The sequence below is a fragment of the Protopterus annectens genome, chromosome 1.part0 (genome assembly GCF_019279795.1).
Source record: "Protopterus annectens isolate FY-2018-M chromosome 1.part0, PAN1.0, whole genome shotgun sequence".
NCBI lineage: Eukaryota > Metazoa > Chordata > Ceratodontiformes > Protopteridae > Protopterus > Protopterus annectens.
This window is the reverse complement of record NC_056725.1, coordinates 364,333,729-364,351,057: the sequence shown is the minus strand read 5'-3', so window position 1 is coordinate 364,351,057 and position 17,329 is coordinate 364,333,729.

Genomic DNA, 17,329 nt, shown 5'->3' with positions numbered 1-17,329 from the left:
ATGCTGGCAGATTCAATTCATAACAATATAGAAATCAAGGGAATAAATGTTTATGAACAATAACATTCTAAAGTAATGCTATTTGCTGATGACATATTGCTAACATTATCTAGTACAAAAAAGACATTACAAAAATTAGATATATTAATTGACAAATTTCACATGAATTCAGGACTCCATTTAAATGAATCAAAATCAAAATTTTTATTTTTATTTTTAAATACAAAAACGGAACTGCAGACTAAGGGGGATCACATCATAGGGAAACAAGAATCTACCTTAAAATATCTAGGAATTGAGTTATGCAAGGATAATAATGAATTAGTCTCAAAAACTACAATAATATCATCAATACAATTAAAATCATGATGGAAAAATGGAACAAAATAATATTAACATTTGAAGATAAACTACAGTTAATAACATGGTTTTACTGCCCAAGATCCTATATATAGCCTTGGTAATACAACTGTTACCAGAAAGGAATATACTTAAAGAAATAAATTCATGCCTAATAAAATTTTTATGGTTTCCCAAAAGAAACAGAATAGCTTTAATATATCATATCAGATCATGGAAATAGGGAGGATTAAACTTTCCTGATATAGAAACATATTTAAAAGTATCAGTATCTAAAATAATCTCAGATTGGATAAGTCCAAATTACTCTGCAAATTGGAAATAATTACTAACTGTAATATCAATATATAAATTTGACTTACAAACAAATTTCAAATAACAGATACTTTTCCATGGCATATATTATGTATTAGTATGCAATATAACATAACTAAACCAGCTAAAACTCTTATGATTAATTATTACATTGACTCATTTAGGAAAATTATTAATGCAAATATAGATTTAAAAATCTGGTTTGATCTTTTAACACCATTTATAGTCACAAAGAACTTTCCACATAAAATATATAGAGAAATGATTAATTCCTGGGAACAGAAATGATTTGTTTGCTGGCCCCAATGTATCAAAGAACTAAAGTTTTAGATATGCAAGTAATGAAAACAACATACAAAATTCCACAACAGGACTAACTTTACAGAGTATTCTGTCATATTTGCAAGATTTAAGTAGAATAATTAAAAATTCTTCATTTAAAGAAATACCTACATTTATGAAATACATATATAAAATCACATATAATGACTTTGACATGGGAAACAGTATTTCAAAATTTTACAAAATATTGATAAACTATAAAACAACACCAAAAATCTCATATTGGAAATATATAACAAAAGGACACTCAATACAGTTAATGGAAGATATTAAAACACATATCTTATTATTGATAAAATATACATCCTTTACACACCACTGGAAATTTTTTAATTGGAAATGCTTGCACAGAGTATTCTTAACCCCAGATAGAATCAGTAAAATTAGTTATTCCATAAAAGGAATATGTTGGAGATGTGAGCAAGTACACAATGCAGATTGGAGCCACATTTTCTTTGATTGTGTTACAATTAAGCCATTTTGGAATGGTTTTAATAAGTTTCTACAAGCTTTATTTAATGAATCATTTTATTTAACTAAAGCTCTTGTATTATTAAATGTGAACGAAGGTCCTCATTTGAATAGGTCAGACATGTATCTAGTATGGACTACACGTGCAATTTCAATAAAGTGCATAAAGTGTATAACAAGAAGATGGAATACAAACACAATACCAATGTTGGAAGACTCCTACAGCCTATTGAAGACCACAGCATTATTGGAAATTAAAATTAAAGAACTAAGAATTTATCCAAAGCCATTTATCAGCAACCCTTGGGGAAAAGTCTTATTGTTGATTGACATGATACAATAATTGATCAGACACTTTGATAATGGATTGGCCATAGTTATAAAGTAACTGTATACATTAAGATCTGTCATAGTGTCAGGCTAATGTAAATAGTGAACATAGTTATTTAAGATGTTATGTACAAATACTATGGAATTCATTCAAATGTATTTGAAAAATAAAAATAAAAAATGAGAAAAAAACTGGGTTCTTTGTATAAAATCAAATCATAGCTCACCCCACAAGCCTGATACCAGTCTTCCTAAACTGTACCACTACCAACTATATTGTATGTCTTTCCCATTCTAAACAACATCCAAAAAAGCTCCTAAAACAAGCTTAGCAAGTGCAATAATAACATTGTTAAGAAAGAAACAAACCTTTCTGACAAGACACACTACTGTCAAACACTCCACCAAATACAATGGTTGGAACTCCAGAAGGTATTAACAGCTCATCATCTCAAAACATAGTTCAACATATTATATTATCCTAGCAGATGTCCTATGACCTCAAACCTTCTCCACAAATAAAAGCCAAACAATCCATATACATGTAACTTAAATGAGCAATCACTACAGTGCAGTCCTTTAATCTTATAATGTTCTTAAATTATTGAACTCAATTCCTCCAAACCTAAGAGGAGAATTTCATCTCTCTCTTTTTAAAAAAAACTAAAAATCCATCTATCCTCTTCCTGAATATGTTCCTATAACACATGAACAGGAACCCAAAACTGTTCAATATTACCTACCTACAGCTTTCCTAAATCTCTAGACTCCGACTCAATCTTTCTTACACTTATCTTTATAAACATATTCCCCCCTCTAAAATTTCTAGCCACTATTTCTGCTAGTCTTGCCTTTACCTTCATAGATCATGTGTTTCTTTATGGATTTCAAATGCCAGGTTTAGCTTTAACTATTATGTTGTCTTTGCACATTTTATAGACTATATTTTAGTTATTATCCTTATTTCAACTTATTCTTTTAGTACTGTTATATTTAGTTTGGCTTACTGCATTACCTGATCTACCCTGTATTGTTTTATTCTTTTATTCTCTTACTGTTTTCAGTATTTTGTTTTAATGATATTTATGGACCTTTTCTCCCCATTATTCCATTGAAAAAGAAGTTCTCAGTCCAGCTGCACTATTGTGATCAAAAAGCATAAATAAATAAATAAAGATTATTTCAACACTTAAAACACATACAAAAATAGAGGAAACAACATTAAAAAACAGGAAGTGTAGAAACTCTGATTGTCTTTGATTTAAAAAATTCAGACCATTGCAGAATACTGTGAAATGCTGATTCAACAATCTTTATGGGACTTTTCTCCTCAAGATTTCACTGAAAAGGGGTTCCTAGTCCAACTGCATTATTCTGATCAACAAACATAAATAAATGCATAAATAAAATAAAGAAATAAATAAAAAGTATTTCAACTTCTCCCTCCGAGGAGGGTTGGATCTTGGGCTAGCAACTTGAGCCCGTAAAACCCATAATTGCTACAGCAACAATGAGCACTGACAGGTGCTCATTACCCAATGTACTACATGGTGTATAAATGAGAAAGAGAGAGAGAGAGAATATTTCAACACTTAAATCATATACAAAAGTAGAGGAAATAAAATTACAAAAAATAGGAAGTGTAGAAACACTAGTTGTTTGATTTGATAAGGTCTGAAACTTGTGCAAGAATATTTTCTCAGTCTGTGACTGAGTATGTAAGGGGGTTAGAAAAGCAACCCCCAAATGTAACTAAGTTGCTATGTCAAATATTAAGATGCAGTGAAATATGTGGTAATCTCTTAAAATGGAGGCTGCTATCAGAAAGTAACATGATACTCCAAAATATCTTAAAGGCAGTTTTAGTGGTAGAAGAAGCTAATAAAATGTACAAGATTCACAAATGAGACAGTAGTAGGACATGCGACATATTACAGGAAAAACTGCAGATGGTATGCAATCCAAAAAAATTAAAGCAACAGTGCTAATATACTTGGAAACAGCATGTGGCTGGGATTGCAAATTTAAACATGTAATTGCTGTTCATGAGGAAAAATTGTATATAGTGAGAGTGTACAGAATTACAAACTAAAATAAGTTAAGAGGGTACATAATGAGAGAGAAGAAATGAAAGTTAGTACTTATAGTTCACACAGCATTCAGGTGAGAAGGAGTTCAAATAGAAATCAGGGAAAATGTTTCCTTTATCCACTGTGAATGATTTCAATATGCAGAAAGTTATTTCATTCATAATAGCAGTGAAGCTTAAAAGGGAGTCTGTGAAGTCTGATTTTGATACTTGGAGCAGTATTGCCATAATGAGAGAACTGAAATTCAAAGAAATATATAGTACAATTTCCTTCAGCCAGTTAATATTGAACTGAATCCTTATATTTTGAAAAATTAAAAAAAAGTTTTGAGAGGCATTGTTGCCAAAGTTGATTATAAGGAACAAAACTTAAACCTTTCCTTTGGTAGCAGTAGAATGTAATGTTTCAAGTTTGCTGGGTAAAAGCTATCTGATGACTAGTCATTTAATCTGAGGCTTTAGAATAATTGCACGTGGAGCAAGAAACTATGTTTAAGAAGAAGCTGGTATGTTAATGGACTAGTCATCTGATTTTCACATTCAAATGTGAAGCTTAAATTCTTCAGGAAAAAGATTAGCACCTTATTTTCTGTATGGTAAGGAAGAAAGCATAAATAAAGAAGATAGTAAATTTTAGCTCAAGTAATAGGCTCAAAATGGTCTACACGTGGCATTTATTGGAACTATTAGGATGTGCTGAGATTTTAAACTAGCAATTAATTAACTAAGTAGCTTATTTGGAACATTATCACATATATTGTCACTGAGTATTTGCAATGTGGGCAGGAACCCAGAAGTTTCCATAATTAGAATCAATATGTACCAAACATGGTTTTGGATGATTAGTGGAAGAAATATTTGATCATATATATTCATAAGGGATTATTCACATACTACCATTTATCATCTGTGTTATATGAATTCATTGAATTAGAGAGGACACTAGGAATATTGTTATGGGGTATGTGATATATTACAGTTTATCCGGATGGTATTCCATTTACTTGGCACATTTTAGGAATATCTGCAGGATTTATGGGAAATGCTGAGAACACTGGAGGATGCAGGTTTATGTTTTAAGAGACACATGCTTTTTAAACAGAAGTATAATATGGTATAGGACATGTATTTAATACATGTAGATTTTTATTTATTTATTTATTTGACATTTGTTAACTGGATTAGTCTGACTGGGCTGAAGATCCCATTTTCAGTGGAGACCCGAGGAGAAAAGCTCCACAGATAAACAAATACAAAAACAAAACATCATACAATATTAACATACAAGTGTATATGCACAGGAGAAACAGAATACAACTTATAACTGAATATGTTAGAATACAAGAGTGATACTGAGGGTTTAAACAGCCATGGTACATATTAAGTATATAAAATATAATATAAAAAGTTAGATTCTGTATAACAATTCCTATCAGAAAGAAATTCAAGGTTGGTAGAATACAATAAAGACTTTAAATGAGCAGTTGTGGTAAAATGTGAGAGCTGAGAGGGGCAGCGGAAGATGTGAGGCAGCAGTTTAGGTGGGAGTGGGACAAAGACAGGTCCAGGAAATAGTAAGTAAGTCCTTTAGAAGTTTTTTAAAGTTAAGGAAGTTGCCATTTGTTCTTAGAGAAAGGGGAAGTTTGTTTCGGGCATTGGTGATGCAGTAGCTGTATAAAAGTTTGCCAATATTTTTATTGGGTTTGTAAATGTCTAAGAGGTGTAGGCCTGTGCTGCATAGGTTGCGCTTAGGAGAACAGGAAATAATGAGGTCTGTGAGGGCAGGACAGCAGGAGGACTAACTGAAGATAGTGTGTGTGAGGTGGAGTTGGTTATGGAGCTCAAGCCAGTGTAGGTTTCTTTAAAGCTATGCAGAGGTGAGAGTGATAGGGAAGGTTGGCAGTGAATTTGGCTCTTTTGTTGTAGGTGGTTTCAAGTTTAGATAATAGATTGGATAAAATAAATTTATCACTTATTGTAAACTCTCTAACGTCCATCCAGAAACCTTTAATGGCCTCTTCTCTAAAGTAAACTGGAAATTCCTTACTCAACTCCCACTAGAAGAAGCAGTCCTTGCTTTCAGCTCCTCCTTCTTGAGCATCTTAGACTCACTTGCTCCCCTCGCAAAGTCCAAATTAAGTCCACCATATCTTCATGGCTTTCAAAAGCCACTCATACCCTTATGATAACTAGAGACAAACTATGGAAAAAATGGTCACAAACTAAGCTCTCTGCAGACTTACAAAAATATAAAGAACTCAGAAATCTGACAAAAAACACATAAACAAAGATAAAAAGGATTTCTATAACAAACCTCCCACAGCCCTAAAATCTAATCCTAAAAAATTCTGGAACTCTATTAACCAAATATTACACCCCAGTAATCTTAGCTCCCCCCAATCCATGCCCAGACAAGACATCTGAAGAAACTGCCACTATCTTCAATACCTATTTTATCGATTCAATATCTAAGCTACTGAACTCTAACCTAAACTCCTCTACTACTAACTTTTCTGAACCTACTCCTAATACTATCTCCTCAAATACCTTCTACCTCAAACCTGTACCTACTAGCTACATAAAAACTCTACTCTCTAAATTAAAACCATGCTCAGCATCAGCTGACAATATTCCTTCCACCTTTCTTCTACTAGCAGCTGACTCTCTTGCTCTCCCTGTATCTATCCTAATGAATCACTCTATCTCTGAATCTAAAGTCCCTACATCGGGAAACAATGCTAGACTCTATCACTGAATTTAAAGTCCCCTCCATCTGGAAACAATGCTAGACTCTACCTATACACAAAAGAGGTATCACCGCCGATATCTTCAACTTTAGACTTATCGCAATAATACTAGAAAATGTATTCATAAACAAGTTCTACAGTATCTAATACAGGAAAATCTGCTTACACCCACTCAACACGGCTTCAGACCCAAACATAGCACCACTACAGCTCTATTATCCTTCCTTAACACTGTCACTATAGCCATAGATGACCATAAACTTATTTATTGCCTATTTTTGGACCTCTCAAAAGCTTTCAACACTATCTCACTCTCTCTTCTGCTGTACAAACTGCATAACCTCAACTTCTCCTCTGATACTGTTGCATGGTTCTCCAGCGACCTCACTGACAGATCTCAGTCAGTGAGATGGCACTCTGCACTCTCCCCTCCTCTCCCTGTCAAAATGGGTGTACCTCAAGGGTTATCCTAGGGCCTTAACTTTGTAATATCTTTACTAATCAGCTCTATACCTCCTGTCCTCAGTCATCTTTAGTGCAATATGCAGATGACTCTACAGTCATCACCACAACCAACTCTCCCTCTAAGCTCTTCTCAGCTACTCAGGTATCTTTTAACTTAGTTGAAACATCATCCTTAACCCTAAAAAAAAAGCTTTTACTGTTCCTACCTAAAAGTTCAACAAATTTAAACCCTCCTTCTCTGTACAGTCCTTTAATAACACTCCCATTCAGGTAGAATCTAGTACTAAGCTCTTAGGTGTAACCATCAATGATCAGCTTAAATTTCACTTGCATGTTAATAACTGTATCAAAAAGACTCATTCAGAACTAGGGCTCGTTTACCGTAACAGGGCATTCCTTACCTCTGAAGCCAAGATTACTCTCTCTCACATACCTTCTACCCAGTCTAATGTACAATTCTCATATTCTCACAAATCTTAACTCGGCACTCCTGACCAAACTCAAATCTACCTACAACAATGTAGCTAGATTTAATGCCCAACAAACCTACAAATCCCATCACTGTCTCTTTCTAAAACACCTAAACTGGCTTGAATTACCCCACCAGCTTCTTCTCTCTCAGCTCCAGATCATCCATTCTATCCTATACCAGCCTTCCTACTGCCCAGCACTATCCCCTCTCATCTCCCATTATTCTCCATCCAGACCTCTCCGAAGCTCTAACCAAGACCTACTACAAATCTACAAACCCAAGTCTAAATTTGGAAGCAACATGTACAGCTTTCACCCCACTATTGCCTGGAATAGGCTCCCACTAGAAATCAGGACCCATAAACATCCTAAACAATATGACAGCCACCAAAGAGCACTTTAAACGTCACCGGTCCTGCGACTGCACTCTCCCTCCTTAACATTCCCTACTTCCCATACTTTAATCTACTTTCTGCCTTTAACTCAATATTCTCACTAGCTCTCTCTAATCTACCTTGACTACTCTTTCTACTGTCTTCTAAAATCTATTAAGCAAATTGCCTCAGAGAAACTTTCTATTGTAATTGTCTTGCCTTCATTCAGCTGTATCATGATAAAACTGGGTTTTTGTAACCACTTACCCCAAAAACTATACTCATCTTAATGACATATTTCTTTTTATACATCTTAAAAAATGTATGCTATACTCCTAATTATTGACACTGTATAACATTGTATTGCTACTTAATGTCTTGTAATAATCCTGTAACATTGCTGTTTAATGCTAATTTATAATGAAAATTGTATAATATGTTGGAGCTTTTCTCACTGGGCCTCCACTGAAAAAGGGCTCTTCAGCTTAGCCAGACAATCCTGGTCAACAAATGTAAAATAAATAATAAATAAATAAATAAATACATATTGGTGAGAATATGGGCTGCAGAGAGTAAGTAAGAGTAAGGAAAATCTGTACTAGAGAATGTTTAGTGTTAATAGTGAGGTATTTTTTATGTCTGTATAAGAGACCAAGTTTTTGGTGGGTCTTTTTGATGGCTTGCTGAATATGTATGTCAAACTTTAGTTGGTCATCTATGATTACACCCAGAAGTTTAGTATGTGGTTCAACAGAGATAAGTGTATTATTAAGATAAGATACTGTGAAGGTATTTTTAAGTTGCTGTAGTAATTTGGGGAGGAAGAGTAGAAGTTTTGTTTTATTAGGATTGAGAAGTAGTTGATCATTGGTTAACCATTTTTCGACTGAAAGGAGGGAATCTTGAGTAAGAACAAGGATGTGGGGAAGGTTATCAAAGCACAAGATAATAGTGGATTTGTCTTGTGTATTGTATTAGTGAGGAGTTTGGACAGGAAGTGTGTAGGTTATTTGTAAAGATATTAAAAAGGAGAGGTCCAAGGATTGACCCTTGGGAGACATCTGTTTAGATTAGAGGAAGGTGGAGGAGGCAGAAAGTCATCTGACAGGTTGGAATCTGTTGGAGAGGTGACTGGAGAACCATAGTGTAGTAGAAGAGGAGAGGTTAAGGGAATAAAGTTTTGAGAGCAGTAGGGTATGGGAAACGGTGTCAAAGGCTTTAGATAGGTCAAAGAAGAGGCCTTCCGTGTTTTGGATATATTCTTTGTAAATAAAATGAGAGTTGTAGAGATGCTATGGTGAGGACAGAAACCATGTTTGGTGGGAGTTATCAGGTTGTCTTGTATGATGTGTTTGAGAAGCTGGTTCTGAATACATTTTTCTAGAATTTTAGATAAGGAGGATAGTATGGCAATGGGTCTGTAGTTGGTTGGCTCAGTTGAGTTGCCACCTTTGTGAAGGGGTATGACATAGGATTTTTTCCAGATGTCAGGGACTGTGTTCTCTTGAACTGACCTGCTTACTAATATGGAGACTGGATGTGGAACAAAGTTAGCTGCTAGTAATGGAGAAGGTAAGGTTTCAACAGAGGGGGAGCAACTTTTCAGTTTGGTAAGAAGAGATATTATTTATGCAGTAGGGACAGGTTTAAGACAAAACTGGGTGGAATTGGTAGAGAGAAGGAGATCAGAAGGAGAGACAGGTGTTGTCAGGTTTAGTTAATTTTTTTATGAAGTCAATGAAGAAGAAATTAGAAAAGGAGGCAGTGTCTGTTGGTGAACTATTAGGACAGGGGCTGTGGGTAGAAGGGTTGCCTGGATGTAAGAGTTTGTTGATACTATTCCAAATGTTTGTTGTGTGCAGTTGGGGTTATCTAGTGGTTTTTGATAGTATTGGTTTTTTGTCCAGATCGACTTGTTTTTTGGTTAGGTTCCTAAGTTCTCTATAAGTTTGGAGATGGTGATGGAGGTTTGTTTTTTCTGGGTTTTAAAGGCACTGTCTCAGTTAAGCATTAGTTTACAGATGGATTGGTTTAACAATGGAGTAAAGTTTGTTTTTGTTCTTATTTTTCTAGTGGGGGCTAAGGAGTTAAGGACATTCAGAAAGGTGGTGTTAAATTTGGAGACAGCCACATTGAGATGGAGGGTGTAGTGAGAGGACCAGTTAATAGAAGACAGAAGATTATTGAAGGTATCCAGGTAGAAATTAGAAAGATTACAGCTGTCTTTGTACTGGTGAGGTTTTAGCAGAATGAGGTGACTGTCATAAACATGGGTAGGGAGATGGTCACTGAGGGAGTCAGAGCTGCGGCATTGTGATACATATTTGGGTTAGAGGTGAGGATCCAGTCAAGGGTAGTGCTGTTATTTGTGTCTTAATTGATTTGGTTGGGAGAGGTGATGAGTTGAGACAATACAAGGAGATTGATGCTAATATTGGGAGAGTAGGAATTAAGGAGGTCCAATCAATATTGACATCACCTAGGATGATAGTCTCATAAGAGATGTTTTGAGATGCCCAGGAAAGAAAGTGTTTGAGGGTAGGGATGTTTTTGACAGGTGGGATATAGATTGCTACAATGGCTAGGCTTTTGTGTTATTTAATTTACAGTTAGAAATAAGAATTTCAGCTGGGCTGAAATTGGGAGGAGATGTAGGTAGAGGACAGAAAGAAAATTTGATAGAGTAAATGATGGCTACACCACCACCTTGTTTCTTGTGTCGATCGAGGTGGAGGATGTTGTAACCAGGGGCGAGGGTTTCAGAGTCTGTAATATAGAGTTGTAACCATGTTTCTGAGAGGGTGAGAATGTTAGGAATGTAGAGAGAGATAAGGGCATGGAAATAAGTAACTTTGTTAACAATGCTTGGAATATTGAGGAAAAGTATTTTCAAGGTTTTGGAGTGTGAGGTTGAGGAGTTTGGATAGGGGATATAAGGAGATGCGGAAAGAGAATGGTCAGGTAATGTAGTGGAGGTATTAGAGGGTTGAGTATGGGTACCTGTGGTTGAGTTTGAGGGTGGGTCAGGGTTAGGGTGAATATTGCCAGCTAGCAGAAGGCTTGTAAAGGAAGGTTTTATGCTGTGATAAAGGGGCTGTAGAAGAGAAGTTTGGGTTTAGGTTTTGTGGGGGGAGAGTGAGGGAGAAGTATTTCAAATTTATGTAAGATAGAGTCTGAACATGAGTAAACAGTGAGGGTGCTATTGAGAAGTTTATAGATGTTAGTGGATTGCAGTGCTTGTTGGAGACTGTAGGAGAAGAGTGGAAGTACTGGTAGTGGGAGAGATAGGAGGTAGAGGAGGAAAGAGTGAGTAGTAGGAGGGAGTTAAGTAGGATGAGTAACATATTGTATGTTGAGTGAAAGACGTGAGGGTAGTTAAGAGTTAATTAGAGTAATAGGCAGAGGAGGTAGTTGAGTGATTGGATAGCAAGGATTGATTGGAAAGAAGAAATTGAGTGGTTGTGGGGATGTGGTTAATTAAAGTGGGTGTATATGTTTGAGGAAGGTTTGGGTATGTGGGAATGGGGGTAGGGTAGGGGAGTGGAGTGAGCCTGAGTGAAGCAAGGGTTAATGGATCAGGCTGAACCAGGACTTGAAGAGAGCTGTGAAAAAGTAGCAGGTTGAACCAAGACTTGGAGAAAGCTGTGAGAAAAGAGTGGTTTAAACCAGAACTTGGAGAAAGCTGTGAGACTGGAGCGGGATGAACCAGAACTTGGTGAAAGCTGTGAGAATGGAGAGGGTGAACCAGGACTTGGTTGAACCAGGACTTGGAGAAAGCTGTGAGAATGGAGGGGGTTGAACCAGGACTTGGGGAAAACTGTGAGAATGGAGCGGATTGAACCAGGACTTGAAGAAAGCTGTGAAAATGGAGTGGGTTGAACCAGGACTTGAAGAAAGCTGTAAGAAAGAAGTGGGTTGAATCAGGACTTGGAGAAAGCTGGGACAATGGAGAGGGTTGAACCAGGACTTGGAGGAAGTTGTGAGAATTGAGCAGGTTGAACCTGGACTTGGAGAAAGCTGTGAGAACAGAGCGGGTTGAACCAGGACTTGGAGAAAGCTGTGAGAATGGAGCAGGTTGAACCAGGACTTGCAGAAAGCTGTGAGAACTGAGTTGGTTGAGCATCTACTTGTTGAAAGCTATGAGAATGGAGCAGAGTGAGCCAGGACTTGGAGAAAAGTGTGAGAACAGAAAGTTTTTGAACCAGGGCTTGAAGAAAGATGTGAGAATGGAGCAGGTTAAACCAGGATTTGGAGAAAGCTGTGAGAATTGAGCTGGTTGATCCAGGACTTAGAGAAAGCTGTGAGGATGGAGCAGATTGATCCAGGTCTTTCAGAAAGCTGTGAGAATGGAGCAGGTTGAACCAGGACTTGGAAAAAGCTGTGAGAATGGAGCGGGTTGTAGCAGGACTTGGAGAAAACTGTGAGAACAGAGCAGACTGAACCAGGACTTGGAGAAAGCTGTGAGAACAGAGCAGGTTGAACCAGGACTTGGAGAAATCTGTGAAAATGGAGTGGGTTGAACCAAGACTTGGAGAAAGCTGTGAGAACAGAGTGGGCTGAACCAGGACTTGGAGAAAGCTGTGATAATAGACCGGGTTGCACCAGGACTTGGAGAAAGCTGTGAGAATGGAGCGGATTGATCCAGGACTTTCAGAAAGCTGTGAGAATGGAGCAGGTTGAACCAGGACTTGGAAAAAAACTGTGAAAATGGAGCAGGTTGAACCAGGACTTGGAAAAAGCTGTGAGAATGGAGCGGGTTGTAGCAGGACTTGGAGAAAAGTGTGAGAAAAGAGCAGACTGAACCAGGACTTGGAGAAAGCTGTGAGAATAGAGCAGGTTGAACCAGGACTTGGAGAAATCTGTGAAAATGGAGTGGGTTGAACCAGGACTTGGAGAAAGCTGTGAGAACAGAGTGGGCTGAACCAGGACTTGGAGAAACCTGTGAGAATAGACAGGGTTGAACCAGGACTTGTAGAAAGCTGTGAGAATGGAGTGGATTGAACCAGGACTTGGAGAAAGCTGTAAGAAAAGAGTGAGCTTAACCAGAACTTGGAGAAAGTGGTTAGAACAGAATGGGTTGAACCAGGACTTGGAGAAAGACATGGGAATAGAGTGGGTTGAGCCTGGACTTGGAGAAAGCTGTGAGAATGGAGTGGTGGTGAGCCAGGACTTGGAGAAAGCTGTCAGAATGGAGCAGATTGAACCAGGACTTAGATAAAAATGTGAGAATGGAGCAGATTGAACCAGGACTTGGAGAAAGCTGTCAGAATGGAGTGGGTTGAACCAAGACTTGGAGAAATCTGTGAGATGAGAAATACAATCAACCAGCTTGCTGAGGTCAGTACCTAAAGGCATATTTTTATCTATGTGAAGCAGATTTAGTAGAGCATCAGTAAGGGAGAATACAAAAATAAGTACAAAGCTTTGGAAAACTGTATATTTTTATTGCAATAGATGGGAGGACAAGGGGGGGGGTCTAGTAGTGCGAACAGCAGAAAAACTAATGGGAGTATCACAGAGTGAAGATTATACTAGACCTACACTGCTCACAGTCTTTTGATAAAAGTAGGACTTACAATAGCTGTTTGCTTGTTTGTATGGGGTTTCAGTATTTGCATTCTTGTATGCAGGCAGTTGCTTCAGGGTTTTGTTTTTTATTTCTTGGACTTTTTAATGTGGTTAGGAGAATGCAAGGAAAAGAGAGAGAGATGTTAATATGAAGCCAGAAAAGGGGGTAGGTGAAGTGAAAAAAAAATAAAGTGAGAATAACAGACAGACAAGAAAATATCACAATTTAAGTAGTTTAGCTAAGCAACACTTAATCAAATAAATTTGTTAAGGAACAAGCAGTGATAATTAATAAGTAAGTCATCCTGTTCAGTAATATGAAATTCAGTCTATCACCATCTCAATTTCACAGAATCCAGAGTAATTCTTGCCAGTAAACTTAGTTCCTGTTATTTTTTGCTAGTTAGTAATGCATGACAACAGAACTGAGCAGCATGGTGGCAAGACATAAAATTACAGTAAAATCACCCTGTTTCCACACAATACAGTAACAAAATAGGTGCTCAAATAAGCAAAATAGTAAAATCTAACTAACACAGTTTGAAACAGCACGCCGATGGACTAAACAACATGGTGGCTCAACACAGATGACAGCACTCAGTTCCAATTTAAAAGCAGTAACAGCAATGTTGCAATTCTTGTATGCAGGAAGTTGCTTCAGGGTTTTGTTTTTTATTTGCTGGACTTTTGAATGTGGTTAAGGGGAAGTTATGCACACTACTGATGGATGCTCGTGGGACAGAGAGAAACAGAATTTAGTCAGGCAAAGGTTTTTAGTATTTAAAAAATATTTTATTCTCTAAAGTCTATAGTAAATGCTGTCATGGATGCATTATCACCTGTAAAATTTGCTGAAATAAAAACATATTTGGGTTTACATTATTTTTAACAGTATGTTCTTAATAAACCTTGTTTAACTCTTAGCATATTTTGAGATGCAAAAGAATCCTGTGTGGATGAGGAAAATTTTGAAATTTAAAAAAAAAATCTCCTGGTTTTCTTTTTCAATGATCAGATTATGGAGAGCTGGTCCTTTCCTCCTGTTTGATCTAATGGCACAGAAAGTGTGCTTACTAACAAAATTCTCTGTGATAACGAACTGTACCCTTGGTTCTGTTTCTCATATTCTGATGTTTCCTGAAGGAATAAAATTGCTATTCTGTAAGGAAAGACTAATGGCAATAAGCAAAATTCAAATATTTCCTAAGTATTTGTGATGTCATATTCTTCTCATATACATGTTACAAACTGAAAATGAAAAACTGGTTTCACATGAGCTGACTAAAGTTGTGGCTCTGGTAGGTATTGCTCTAAGGATATGAGTTTATAAATGTGTACATTTCAGGCAAAATGTCATGCTAATGCTGATGGACTAAGTAGGTTATCCATTCTAGAAAAGCCTACCAGCTTGAGCACACATGGTTGACTGCAGAGTTTAAATGTATCGATATGGCGCAGTGTATACTAACCATATTAAACACTGGACTACTAAAGATTCAATTTGTTTTTACTACTGCACAAGTATGATGTGAAACATTCACCTCTATCAAATAAGTCAGCATTTGTGGCATTCAGTTTTAGAGGCCTCATCTTGAATGTCAGAGATGGGGATGTTAAGAATGGGTCTACACTCATACTGCCTTAACAAGGTCATTCTGTAATATTAACAACTCTGCATAAAGTTAAAAAGTTCATCGTAGACCCCTAACAAGGCTCATGTTTCTCTGGTTTTCCATAGTATTAAAATGTCAAGAATATACTCACTCTTACTGAGAAAGATGACATGTTCAGGTAGTGATCAGACTACCTGGTGTCCAGCTTGTGACCTGACCTTGCTAGGGATTTTTTATCTTGAGATGGTCTGCTGGGTGTCCCTCCAGGTGGTTCTCTATCTGTGCTTCCTCCAGTGCATCACGCTGCAATAAAATGATAAATTATTGCTATTCACAGAAAGAAGCAGACATGAGCATTCAGTCCTTGTTTCAATCCATTTATTTTGGTGGCAGATAAGTGCTGTTAGAGTGTATATCATGTTATCAAACTGCTAAAAGTTCGAATGTCATATGATTGACACCAAAAGATTGAACTTTTAAACGTTCGAATGTTTCAGATCTCCGTACAGTGCAGAATGGGAAGATTAACCTTTCTTGCCATGTAGTACAATCTTGGAGTTGGTATATTTAAAGAGCAGGGGTTGTGAGGGGCACAGCTCCCCATGCAGTCATGTAGTTTTTTTTCTTTTTAATTTTTTTTTTAGCTTTTCGAACTTTTAAAAGTTCAATCATATGGCTTTGACCACATGACATTCGAACTTTTAAAAATTTGATAACATAATATACACCCGCACTGTTAAGTAGACAGGGTGGCAGACTGGCGGTATAACTATAGGTAGAAGAAGAGGGAACAATGGCAGAGAATGTGAACACAGGTCAAGGATTAAGCAGAGTGAAACAAATAAATTAAGAAGGTGAGGGAGAGGAGAGCAAGAAATTACAAGTAAACTACCTTGTTATAAAGATTTGAGAAAAGGAATAAAATTGATACTCTGACACTATTATAAGCATGATGGATAATGAGCTTGTTAAGGATGGAATAAACAAATGCAGATGAAGTAAGAGTGTGGTTATAATAGGGCACCTGAGTTTGCCAGTGTCAGACTTTAGTATCCCATTATCAAATGTGGGCAGAAAGTAAAGAATGACTAATGTACTAAACTTTAAAATTGGAAGGAAAATGAAAGAAAGAATACATGACCTTGTTGATAGAAAGAGGAAGCTGAAGGAGCTATTGGTCAGTGCTCTGCTTAGCAATAGCTATGGGGAATGTGGCCAGTAATGGCCACAAAGCTCAAGGTCCATGACTCTAGACGATCAGATTATGTGAATATGGAGGCGGAGCCTGAATGGCTAACTGAAAGCAGCAGTATTTTAGAGCTCCATATAACTAGTTAAATAAGACAGGAAAAAATATTCTTTTTTTTTTTCTTCAAAGTATAAAATCTTATAGATAAAGGACTAATTTACATAATTACTAACTTTGGTGAAGTTTTACAAATAATTTCCTGTCAAAAAGATTGGAGATATATTCACTTGCTAAAATGAGCAACTCAAGGAATTTTCACCAGGACACTGCCTTAAAGAAGGAACTACAGCAGACAGCATCTACCCTGCAGGAGCTGTCTTTGAAGATGGATGATTTTAAAGAGAACCTACAAAATCTTAAGACAAGCAGTCAAAAACAGGCTGTCACCATCAAGGAAATGCTACAACAACACCATACAAGGATAACAGGAATAGAGGTTTCTTTAAATGACTTAGAAAGCAGACTTAAGGAAGAGAAAACACAGAAAGAACTGCTTCTTAAACAAAACGGTTGGTTAATAAAGTAGATGACTTGGAAAATAGGGAGAGGAGAAATAACATCAGGATTTTCAGATTACCAGAAAACACAGAAGTTGAGGATATTATTTCCTTTTTATCAAGCTGGATCCCTGACTTTTTAAATGTAAAAGAAGGACTTACCTTTGGCATTGAAAGGGCACACAGAGCTCTTGGGAAACCTGCCACTAACTCAAACTCTCCTCCTAGGTCAATAATTATCAAATTTCTTTCATACTTGGACAAGGAACTGATTTTAAGATCTGCTTGGAGGACGGCACCTCTAAAATATAAACAGAGTCTGCTAAGATTTGATAACGGCTATTCATCTAGAATAATGGAACAAAGGAAAAAAGTGTGGCCAATGATAAAGTTTCTGAAACAAAACAACATCAAGGCACAACTTGCATATCCAGCTAA